This window comes from Oncorhynchus masou, chromosome 27 (genome assembly GCF_036934945.1).
Source record: "Oncorhynchus masou masou isolate Uvic2021 chromosome 27, UVic_Omas_1.1, whole genome shotgun sequence".
Lineage (NCBI taxonomy): Eukaryota > Metazoa > Chordata > Actinopteri > Salmoniformes > Salmonidae > Oncorhynchus > Oncorhynchus masou.
The window spans coordinates 31,278,522-31,289,242 of NC_088238.1; positions in this window are offsets into that span (position 1 = coordinate 31,278,522).

Here is a 10,721-nt window from a genome sequence, read left to right on the forward strand (position 1 = left end):
CCCCAAGCAGACACATCGATGACTCTGAACGAACTTTATTTGACTCTTTGCAAACTGGAATCCATACATCCTGAGGCTGCATTCATTGTAGCTGGGGATTTTAACAAGGCTAATCTGAAAACAAGACTCCCTAAATTGCATCAGCATATCGATTGCGCAACCAGGGCTGGCAAAACCTTGGATCATTGTTTATTCTAACTTCCGCGACGCATATAAGGCCCTGCCCCGCCCTCCTTTCGGAAAAGCTGACCATGACTCCATTTTGCTGATCCCTGCATACAGACAGAAACTAAAACAAGAAGCTCCCATGCTGAGGTCTGTCCAACGCTGGTCCGACCAAGCTGATTCCACACTCCAAGACTGCTTCCATCACGTGGACTGGGATATGTTTCGTATTGCGTCAGACAACAACATTGACAAATACGCTGATTCGGTGTGCGAGTTCATTAGAATGTGCGTTGAAGATGTCGTTCCCATAGCAACGATTAGAACATTCCCAAACCAGAAACCGTGGATTGATGGCAGCATTCGCGTGAAACTGAAAGTGCGAACCACTGCTTTCAATCAGGGCAAGGTGACTGGAAACATGACCGAATACAAACAGTGCAGCTATTCCCTCCGCAAGGCTATCAAACAAGCTAAGCGTCAGTATAGAGACAAAGTAGAATCTCAATTCAACGGCTCAGACACAAGAGGTATGTGGCAGGGTCTACAGTCAATCACAGACTACAAAAAGAAAACCAGCCCAGTCACGGACCAGGATGTCTTGCTCCCAGGCAGACTAAATAACTTTTTTGCCCGCTTTGAGGACAATACAGTGCCACTGACACGGCCTGCAACAAAAACATGCGGACTCTCCTTCAATGCAGCCGAGGTGAGTAAAACATTTAAACGTGTTAATCCTCGCAAGGCTGCAGGCCCAGACGGCATCCGCAGCCGCGGCCTCAGAGCATGCGCAGACCAGCTGGCTGGTGTGTTTACGGACATATTCAATCAATCCCTATACCAGTCTGCTGTTCCCACATGCTTCAAGAGGGCCACCATTGTTCCTGTTCCCAAGAAAGCTAAGGTAACTGAGCTAAACGACTACCGCCCCGTAGAACTCACTTACGTCATCATGAAGTGCATTGAGAGACTAGTCAAGGACCATATCACCTCCACCCTACCTGACACCCTAGACCCACTCCAATTTGCTTACCGCCCAAATAGGTCCACAGACGATGCAATCTCAACCACACTGCACACTGCCCTAACCCATCTGGACAAGAGGAATACCTATGTGAGAATGCTGTTCATCGACTACAGCTCGGCATTTAACACCATAGTACCCTCCAAGCTCGTCATCAAGCTCGAGACCCTGGGTCTCGACCCGCCCTGTGCAACTGGGTACTGGACTTCCTGACGGGCCGCCCCCAGGTGGTGAGGGTAGGCAACAACATCTCCACCCCGCTGATCCTCAACACTGTGGCCCCACAAGGTGCGTTCTGAGCCCTCTCCTGTACTCCCTGTTCACCCACGACTGCGTGGCCACGCACGCCTCCAACTCAATCATCAAGTTTGCGGACGACACAACAGTGGTAGGCTTGATTACCAACAACGACGAGACGGCCTACAGGGAGGAGGTGAGGGCCCTCGGAGTGTGGTGTCAGGAAAATAACCTCACACTCAATGTCAACAAAACTAAGGAGATGATTGTGGACTTCAGGAAACAGCAGACGGAACACCCCCCTATCCACATCGATGGAACAGTAGTGGAGAGGGTAGTAAGTTTTAAGTTCCTCGGCATACACATCACAGACAAACTGAATTGGTCCACTCACACAGACAGCATCGTGAAGAAGGCGCAGCAGCGCCTCTTCATCCTCAGGAGGCTGAAGAAATTTGGCTTGTCACCAAAAGCACTCACAAACTTCTACAGTTGCACAATCGAGAGCATCCTGGTGGGCTGTATCACCGCCTGGTACGGCAACTGCTCCGCCCACAACCGTAAGGCTCTCCAGAGGGTAGTGAGGTCTGCACAACGCATCACCGGGGGCAAACTACCTGCCCTCCAAGACACCTACACCACCCGATGTTACCGGAAGGCCATAAAGATCATCACGGACAACAACCACCCGAGCCACTGCCTGTTCACCCCGCTATCATCCAGAAGGCGAGGTCAATACAGGTGCATCAAAGCTGGAACCGAGAGACTGAAAAACAGCTTCTATCTCAAGGCCATCAGACTGTTAAACAGCAACCACTAACATGAGTGGCTGCTGCCAACACACTGACACTGACTCAACTCCAGCCACTTTAATAATGGGAATTGATGGGAAATGATGTAAATATATCACTAGCCACTTTAAACAATGCATACGTATATACTGTACTCTATATCATCGACTGCATCCTTATGTAATACATGTATCACTAGCCACTTTAACTATGCAACTTTGTTCACATACTCATCTCATATGTATATACTGTACTCGATACCATCTACTGTATCTTGCCTATGCTGCTCTGTACCATCACTCATTCATATATCCTTATGTACATATTCTTTATCCCCTTACACTGTGTATAAGACAGTAGTTTAGGAATTGTTAGTTAGATTACTTGTTGGTTATTACTGCATTGCCGGAACTAGAAGCACAAGCATTTCGCTACACTCGCATTAACATCTGCTAAACATGTGTATGTGACAAATACATTTGATTTGATTTGATTTGATTCATGTCCTTATTATATATAAGGCCAGAAAACAATTTATGATCTGTAACGTTTTATTTAAAAAATATATATATTGTAATCACCATGGTCACAACCATAAAATGTCAACTCCATTATCCTTATAGATTACAATAGAATATTAATATTGGTTAAAATATGTTACATTTCAGCTGTACCATCAGAGACTGGGTTCGCGCCCAGGCTCTTTCGTAACCGGCCGCGACCGGGGGTCCGTGGGGCGATGTACAATTGGCCTAGCATCGCCCGGGTTAGGGAGGGGTTGGCCGGTAGGGATGTCCTTGTCTCATCACGCACCAGCGACTCCTGTGGCGGGCTGGGCGCAGTGCGCGCTAACCAAGGTTGCCAGGTGCACGGTGTTTCCTCCGACACATTGGTGCGACGGGCTTCCGGGTTGGATGCTCGCTGAAGCTGTGCGGCATGGTTGGGTTGTATATCGGAGACGCATGACTTTCAACCTTCGTCTCTCCCGTGCCCGTACGGGAGTTGTAGCAATGAGACAAGATAGTAGCTACTAAAACAATTGGATACCACAAAATTGGGGAGAAAATGGGGTCAAAAAAAAAATATATATGTTACATTTAATTACGTTGTTGAGTCATAAAGCAACTGAGTAAAATCAAAATTGCTGCAGTGTATACCACTTTAATGTAAAATAAAATGTTTATTTTGTCAACTCTGTAATACATTAACTCCGTCAGAGGGCTAAAAGATCTGATAGAATGGTTAAGTTTTAATTGGGGATTTTGAAAGTAATACTTTTCCATATTTTACAAATGTTTATACTGAACTTCTATTTTTAGAGGCAAAAATATGTCTGTTTTGAATATCAGTCGCTTGTCACTGATGGCTAACCCAATTAAAAAATATATTTTAATCACAATTCTGCAACCAGTTGAAATATTTGCTGCGCTCGACCTAAGGGATAATGTTTGCTTTATAAATGTTGTTTCATGTACTAAATCTAGAAAAACATGCCAAAAAGCTAAGGAAATTAGCATTGGAATTCACCACATAGAAAATAACTCATGAGAATGGAAGCATTCTAAGCACATGCTGGGCACATGCTCTATTTTTGATAGAATAAAATATACAAATGAATAAAGCATCAAGGTAGAAATGTATAATGAATGATGTACAGTGCCATCTGAAAGTATTCCCACTTTTTCACATTTTGTTGTGTTACAGCCTGAATTTAAAACGTATTACATTTTGATTTTTGACCACTGGCCTACACACAATACCCCATAATGGTATATCTTTAATAAAAAGTAACTTAAATAATCCCACAGACATTGAATATCCCTTTGAGCATTGTGAAGCTTTTAATTACATTTTAGAGATTGTGTATCAATACACCCAGTCGCTACAAAGATAAAGCCGTCCTTCTTAACTCAGTTGCCGGAGAGGAAGGAAACCATTCAGGGAATTCACCATGAAACCAATGGTGACTTTATTAAAACAGTCATGTAATTCTATGGCTGTGATAGGAGAAAACTGAGAATGGATCAACAAACTTGTAGTTACTCCACAATCTCAATTTAATTGACAGATTGAAAAGAATGAAGCCTGTACAGAATAAAAATACTCCTAAAAATGCATCCTGTTTGCAACAAGGCGGTAAAGTAATACTGCAAAAACATGTGGCAAAGCAACACATTTTTTGCCCTGAATACAAATTGTCACGTTTACGGAAAATCCAATAAATCACATTAATGAGAACCACTCTCTGTTTTTTCAAGCATGGTGGTGGCTGCTGCATGTTATGGGTATGCTTGTAATCGTGAAGGACTGGGGAGTTTTTTTGGGATAACAAATCTACGGAATGGAGCTAAGCACAGGCAAAATCTTAGAGGAAAGCCTGATTAAGTTTGCTTCCCACCAGACACTGGGAGAGGAATTCACCTTTCAGCAGGACAATAACCTTATACACAAGGTTAATTCTACACTGGAGATGTGTACTAAGAAGACAGTGAATGGTCTTGAGTGGCTGAGTTATAATTTTGACTTAACCCTCCTGCTGGGTTCTGGTTTTCTCTCTGAAAAATGTAGGTCCTTTAATCTGATTGTAATAAATTTCCATGACTTGTCTACACAGGGCATATGAACACACAAAGTACATTTTGATCATTTTTATTACATTTATTACATTTTAACTATTGTACACCTGTGTTGTTCCCTGTCAAAAATGACCTGTCATTAGAAATGAATGGGTGAGACTACAATTAGCGTATAAAGTTGAGTTCAAGCACATGCCCATTCATCAGATGGACACACTTCCTCTCCCAGACCCCCACATGCATGTGTGTTTGAGCACACACACACACACACACACACACACACACACACACACACACACACACACACACACACACACACACACACACACACACACACACACACCTCACTCCTCTTCTTGGCTTCCATGGCAACCCCCACAGGACCCTTTCCCCCATGGGAACCATACCTCCTGGCATTCTCACAAACAATTGCAACATTGTTTCAATATTTATACTATATACAAATAAAACATTGTATTTCAATGTTTTATTTGTGTAGAACTTTTCTCGCAGCTCTGGTATATAAAGCTTTTTTGAGGCCTTGCCCACAATTAATTCTGTGGCAGCACAATGACCAAACAATATACTGTATGTGAGGCTCTTGATCATATCTTTGATCATGACACTGGTGAGGAGAGAGTCCTTGTTAAACTTTGACACAAAGTAGTCTGTGATAAATAGCACAATATGTTTCATCTGAGTATTTGTTATAGTCAAAATAATCCATACATTATGCTTTTTTTTACTCAAAAACGAGTTGTATGAGCTCAGATCAATGAGGCCTGCAGGCCATAAATAGAAAATAGAAGTTCAAAACGTGTAATGTTCACAATAACTGAATTTGATTAAAAAAAAGATCTAACACAACATTAGCTGATAATATATGGATTATTATGGATTTATAATCAGCTATAATGGGGCGGTCATTCTGGACCGGGGAACACAGAATTAATTCAAATGAAACGAACACAACAGGAGGGTTACATTTACTTCTATGGCAAGACCTGAAAATGGTTGTCTTAGCAATGATCAACAACCATATTTGTCAGAGCTTGAAGAATGCTGAAAACAATAATGGGCAAAAGTTGCACAATCCAGGTGTGGAAAGCTCAGAAAGACTCACAGCTCTCATCGCTGCCAAGGGTGATCCTAACATGTATTGACTCAGTGGGTTGAATATTTATCTAATCAAGATGCTGTATGATGAGTGTTTTATTTGTATTTGTATTTTTTATTTTACAAGTGTTATAATATTTCTTCCACTTTGACTCTACATTATTTTTTGTCGGTGGTTGACAGAAAATGACAAATAAATAAATGTTCATCCGACTTCGTAACACAACAAAATGTCAAGGGGTGTGAATACTTTTGGAAGGCACTGTATGTATGTGGCCTTCCTTTTGAGGGTTGCCATTTGACATGCACAGTTTTTCCACAACACACGATTGTGTGGTAAATATAGCTATTCCGGTTTTTGCGAATGACGGGGAAATAATACGCTTGAGCAGTATAATCATGAATCTCTGACATGTCATTTATTTAGCATGTTATTTCTTCATGCTACTCTGAGCCCAAATGGGAAATACCATAATATATTATATGCCTGCTTCAGATGCGGGTATATCATTATCATAATGCCATATTGGGCTAGGTACCTGCTTTGAGGATATTTCTCGAAGCCAATTTGATAACATACTGAGAATGATCTCTCATAGATCATTAGAAGTACTGTAAATGAAAGGAAACCCCTGGATTCAATTAATACTCAGAGACACAGCAAGGACATTATAAAACAGAACATGTTAACTCTCACACCAGTAACAATGACCTAATAACGACCTTTTGTGAGACCTCAGTTAAATGAGAGCACATAGTATTTGCTGTGGATGTGGCTTTTGACTGTCTCTGCTCCTACATTGAACAGGCCTCCAGAGCCTTCCTTCCTCTCTCCATCCCCATCTACCAAAATTCATCTCTACTCTGTCATCATTACATCACCAGAATGAGGCCACCTCTCACGGAAAGCAGAACACACAGAGAGATGAGTTCCATCAAGGCCAGACATCTCATCTCTCCTACAGAGCAAAATAGCAAATGGCAATTGTGATGTATTCTTAGAGCAGGTTCTAATCTAGAACATGACCCTGGACAGCCAGGATTCTAGAACATTTAGAAAACAGCCCTCTAATCATGATCATGTTGCAGCTGACACACGCTCGGAACTCTTTCACTCTTTCTCCCCATCATTGCAAGCACATGCATGTGGAGGACAGCTCATTAGGTTTGCTGTTCATAACATTTGCATGCAGGCATAGCTCTGCTAGCTGAGGAAACAGCACAGAGACACGAGAGGAGTGTAGTCGATCCACCAATGATCAGGAAACCAATTATCCATTTGGCAATGGGAGGATGGGATGGGCAATTAGTACAAAAACCACCACATGGTGTCATATCCTTCCTCCATTCATTTTGAACCAGATTTTCTCATTGATGGGAAGATGTATAGGACACATTGTCAATAACGTCTCATAATGTTTACATCATAATGTGTATGTCTAACGGATACTATGCTTCCATTGTCTTCCTTCCTCCCTCCGACACGACCCTCGTCCCTCAACCGGCACTGCAGACGAAGGCACGGAGTCGTCACTCTATCTGACGTAAGACAATGCTACGTATATGATGCCTATAGGACGCTCTGATGTAAAGGGAATTTTGTTTACTTTTTGCAGGGTTGCTTTTTGTTATTTTAATGTCAAAGACACCCAAGTGTGCACGTGTGGTAACTTTACTGGCAGTGCCAGATTGGTAATCAAGTGAAACATGCAAATGTGATAACAGTCCTCTATGGATCAACGCTCTATTAGCCTCACAGCCGAGCTCCAATCAATTTGGCTCTGTAAGAAGAAAGCGACTGATGATTGCAGATGTGTTTTTGGAGACTGTGTGTGTGTGTGTGTGTGTGTGTGTGTGTGTGTGTGTGTGTGTGTGTGTGTGTGTGTGTGTGTGTGTGTGTGTGTGTGTGTGTGTGTGTGTGTGTGTGTGTGTGTGTGTGTGTGTGTGTGTGTGTGTGTGTGTGTGTGTGTGTGTGTGTGTGTGAGAGAGAGAGAGAAAGAGAGAGTCAGTGTCTTTCAGTCTTTGTGTGTCTGCATGTGGTGGTAGGTCGGACAGCGTCTCTTTATCTGAGAGGGAGCAGGAGGTAGGAGAAAGGATATGGGAGAGATGGTTGTTTAGATGGAAATGGAGAGGCCAGGCAGAACTGAAAGTTACAGACAAATGGTATTTGACCATTTTCCCTTTGACAAGCTATGGCAAATTCACCATGACGTCCTGTCTCTACTTTTCAGGAAATACATTGCAATGCATGTCAGGAATGGAGATTGTCTGGACCAATGCTAGGTTTGTGATAACAAAGGTGCTTAGTTTGGAGTACACAAAATGTCTATCTCTGTCATTTGATATTATTATCAGCTATTCCAGGTCAAGGTTTGTGGACTGGGTGGGTTATCTACAAACAATACAATTGAATTTGCATTTCTGTGATGCTAATTATTGATTTGTCATATAGGCTAAATGGAGAAATATAATATAATGCTGCCTGAGAATGTACGATTGGTTTTCTAATGTGACAAAGATGAAAAGTCATTGTTCTGTGTCACAGTAAATGGGCGAATGTCAACTTGGCTGTTCTTGTGATTGCTGGCTACTCAGGTAACCTCCAAGAGAAATAATCACATTTAATACATTGCAGGTGCTATAGCTGCACTGGGATTATAAATAAACGTTGACATTTCACTTTTATTGAAAATGTTGCCTGCAGCTGCACAGGCTGACCTATGTAGGTATGTCTAGCTGTAATAAGGTATATGGAGAGCTTATAGAGTTGTTTGACCTCTTTTATAGTACCTGCTACTGGCATATACAGCTAGCTGTGTGTGTTTTCCATACATGGCGTGAAATTATATGAAATGATTCAATTCAATAATCCCATTCAAGTCTTTTGACCTCTGGTGTGAATAAAGAAAATGGTTCAAACAATACTATTGATGTATACATTATTAGTATTCAAAATCATTTGAAAGGTTTGCACTTTGTATGTTGTGTAAATGTTATAGTGTGTAGTGTTCAAGTGGATCTACTAACAAAATAACAACTTGAGTATACATGAATCTTTCCGCTGAAGACTCGCTGGCTGGACTCCAAGCACACATGACTACGGACAGTGGAATTCGATATATTGCTACTTTCTACGGAGATGCCGAGAAAGATGAAGGAGAGTTTCCTTATTGCTTCCAATGGAGGATTTACTTATTTTACTGAATAGTACACAGTAGTACACACTGACTGTCACCACTACATTACATATGGCATTACGCATACTTTGATTTATACATTCACATGAATAATTATAAAACAATGTTATACTTATGAAATCCTCTTTCATCACCCACAGCACACGCAATAAATATAAATAAAGAAAAGACTGAAGGAAACAAATATAAACTAACCATTATTACTGCATTTGTCTTAAAATGTTAGATACATTTGTTTTATTACATAAGAGCTCTTTAATAATAGCTTCTACCACCATGGAGATTGACATTGGTAGTGATGATCCTTGCATAATTAAATGGAACTGTATAACTGGCAGAAATACCTTAATATACACATAGACAACAAAAGAAAATGTGCACAGAGAGAATGCTTTAATATCTCAGCATTGCAGATGGGGATTTTTTTTTTTGAAATAGTAGCAAGTGATTCAAAGAAAATATTTGAAGATTCATCAGAAACTCTCTCTCTTTTTACGCCCTCTGTGGATTAAATGGCTGCACCTCACTGGCTCTTTTCATGTAGGATTTAAGTTAAATCCCGATGTCTCTCATATAGGTGGCTGTGAATGTACAATTACAGGGAAAAAGCTATCACCTGAGTTCTTACCCGCTTTGAGAGAGAGAGAGAGAGAGAGAGAGAGAGAGAGAGAGAGAGAGAGAGAGAGAGAGAGAGGTGTAGACAGAGGGGAGAAACAAATTTGTGGATAAGTCTTGAGTCTGTTCATCCAAGGATGTAATCAAATCATGGGTTCGTGATAAAAAATAATAATATCCCACGAGCTGTTGGTTCTTCTAAGAACACACTGTTCTCCTTGTGGGCACATAGAGCACACAGCTTTTAGCCACAGTAGCACCTCATGATGTCTTCAGGGTAAAGATATCACAAGGTGTGTGTGTATTTATGTGTGTGTGTGTGTGTGTGTGTGTGTGTGTGTGTGTGTGTGTGTGTGTGTGTGTGTGTGTGTGTGTGTGTGTGTGTGTGTGCGTGTGTGCGTGCGTGCGTGCGTGCGTGTGTGTGCTGCTTGCTTGCTTGCGTGTATGTACACTACTGTTCAAAAGTTTGGGGTCACTTAGAAATGTACTTGTTTTTGAAAGAAAAGCACATTTTTTTGTCCATTAAAATAACATCAAGTTGATCAGAAATACAGTGTAGACATTGTTAATGTTGTAAATGACTATTGTAGCTGTAAACGGCTGATTTTTATGGAATATCTACATAGACGTACACAGGCCCATTATCAGCAACCATCACTCCTGTGTTCCAATGGCACATTGTGTTAGCTAATCCAAGTTCATCGTTTTAAAAGGCTAGAAAACCCTTTTGCAATTATGTTAGCACAGCGGAAAACTGTTTTTCTGATTAAAGAAGCAATGAAATAAACTGGCCTTCTTTAGACTAGTTGAGTATCTGGAGCATCAGCATTTGTGGGTTCGATTACAAGCTCAAAATGGCCAGAAACAAATAACTTTCTTCTGAAACTCGTCAGTCGATTCTTGTTCTGAGAAATGAAGGCTATTCCATGCGAGAAATTGCCAAGAAACTGAAGATCTCATACAACGCTGTGTACTACTCCCTTCAAAGAACAGCGCAAAC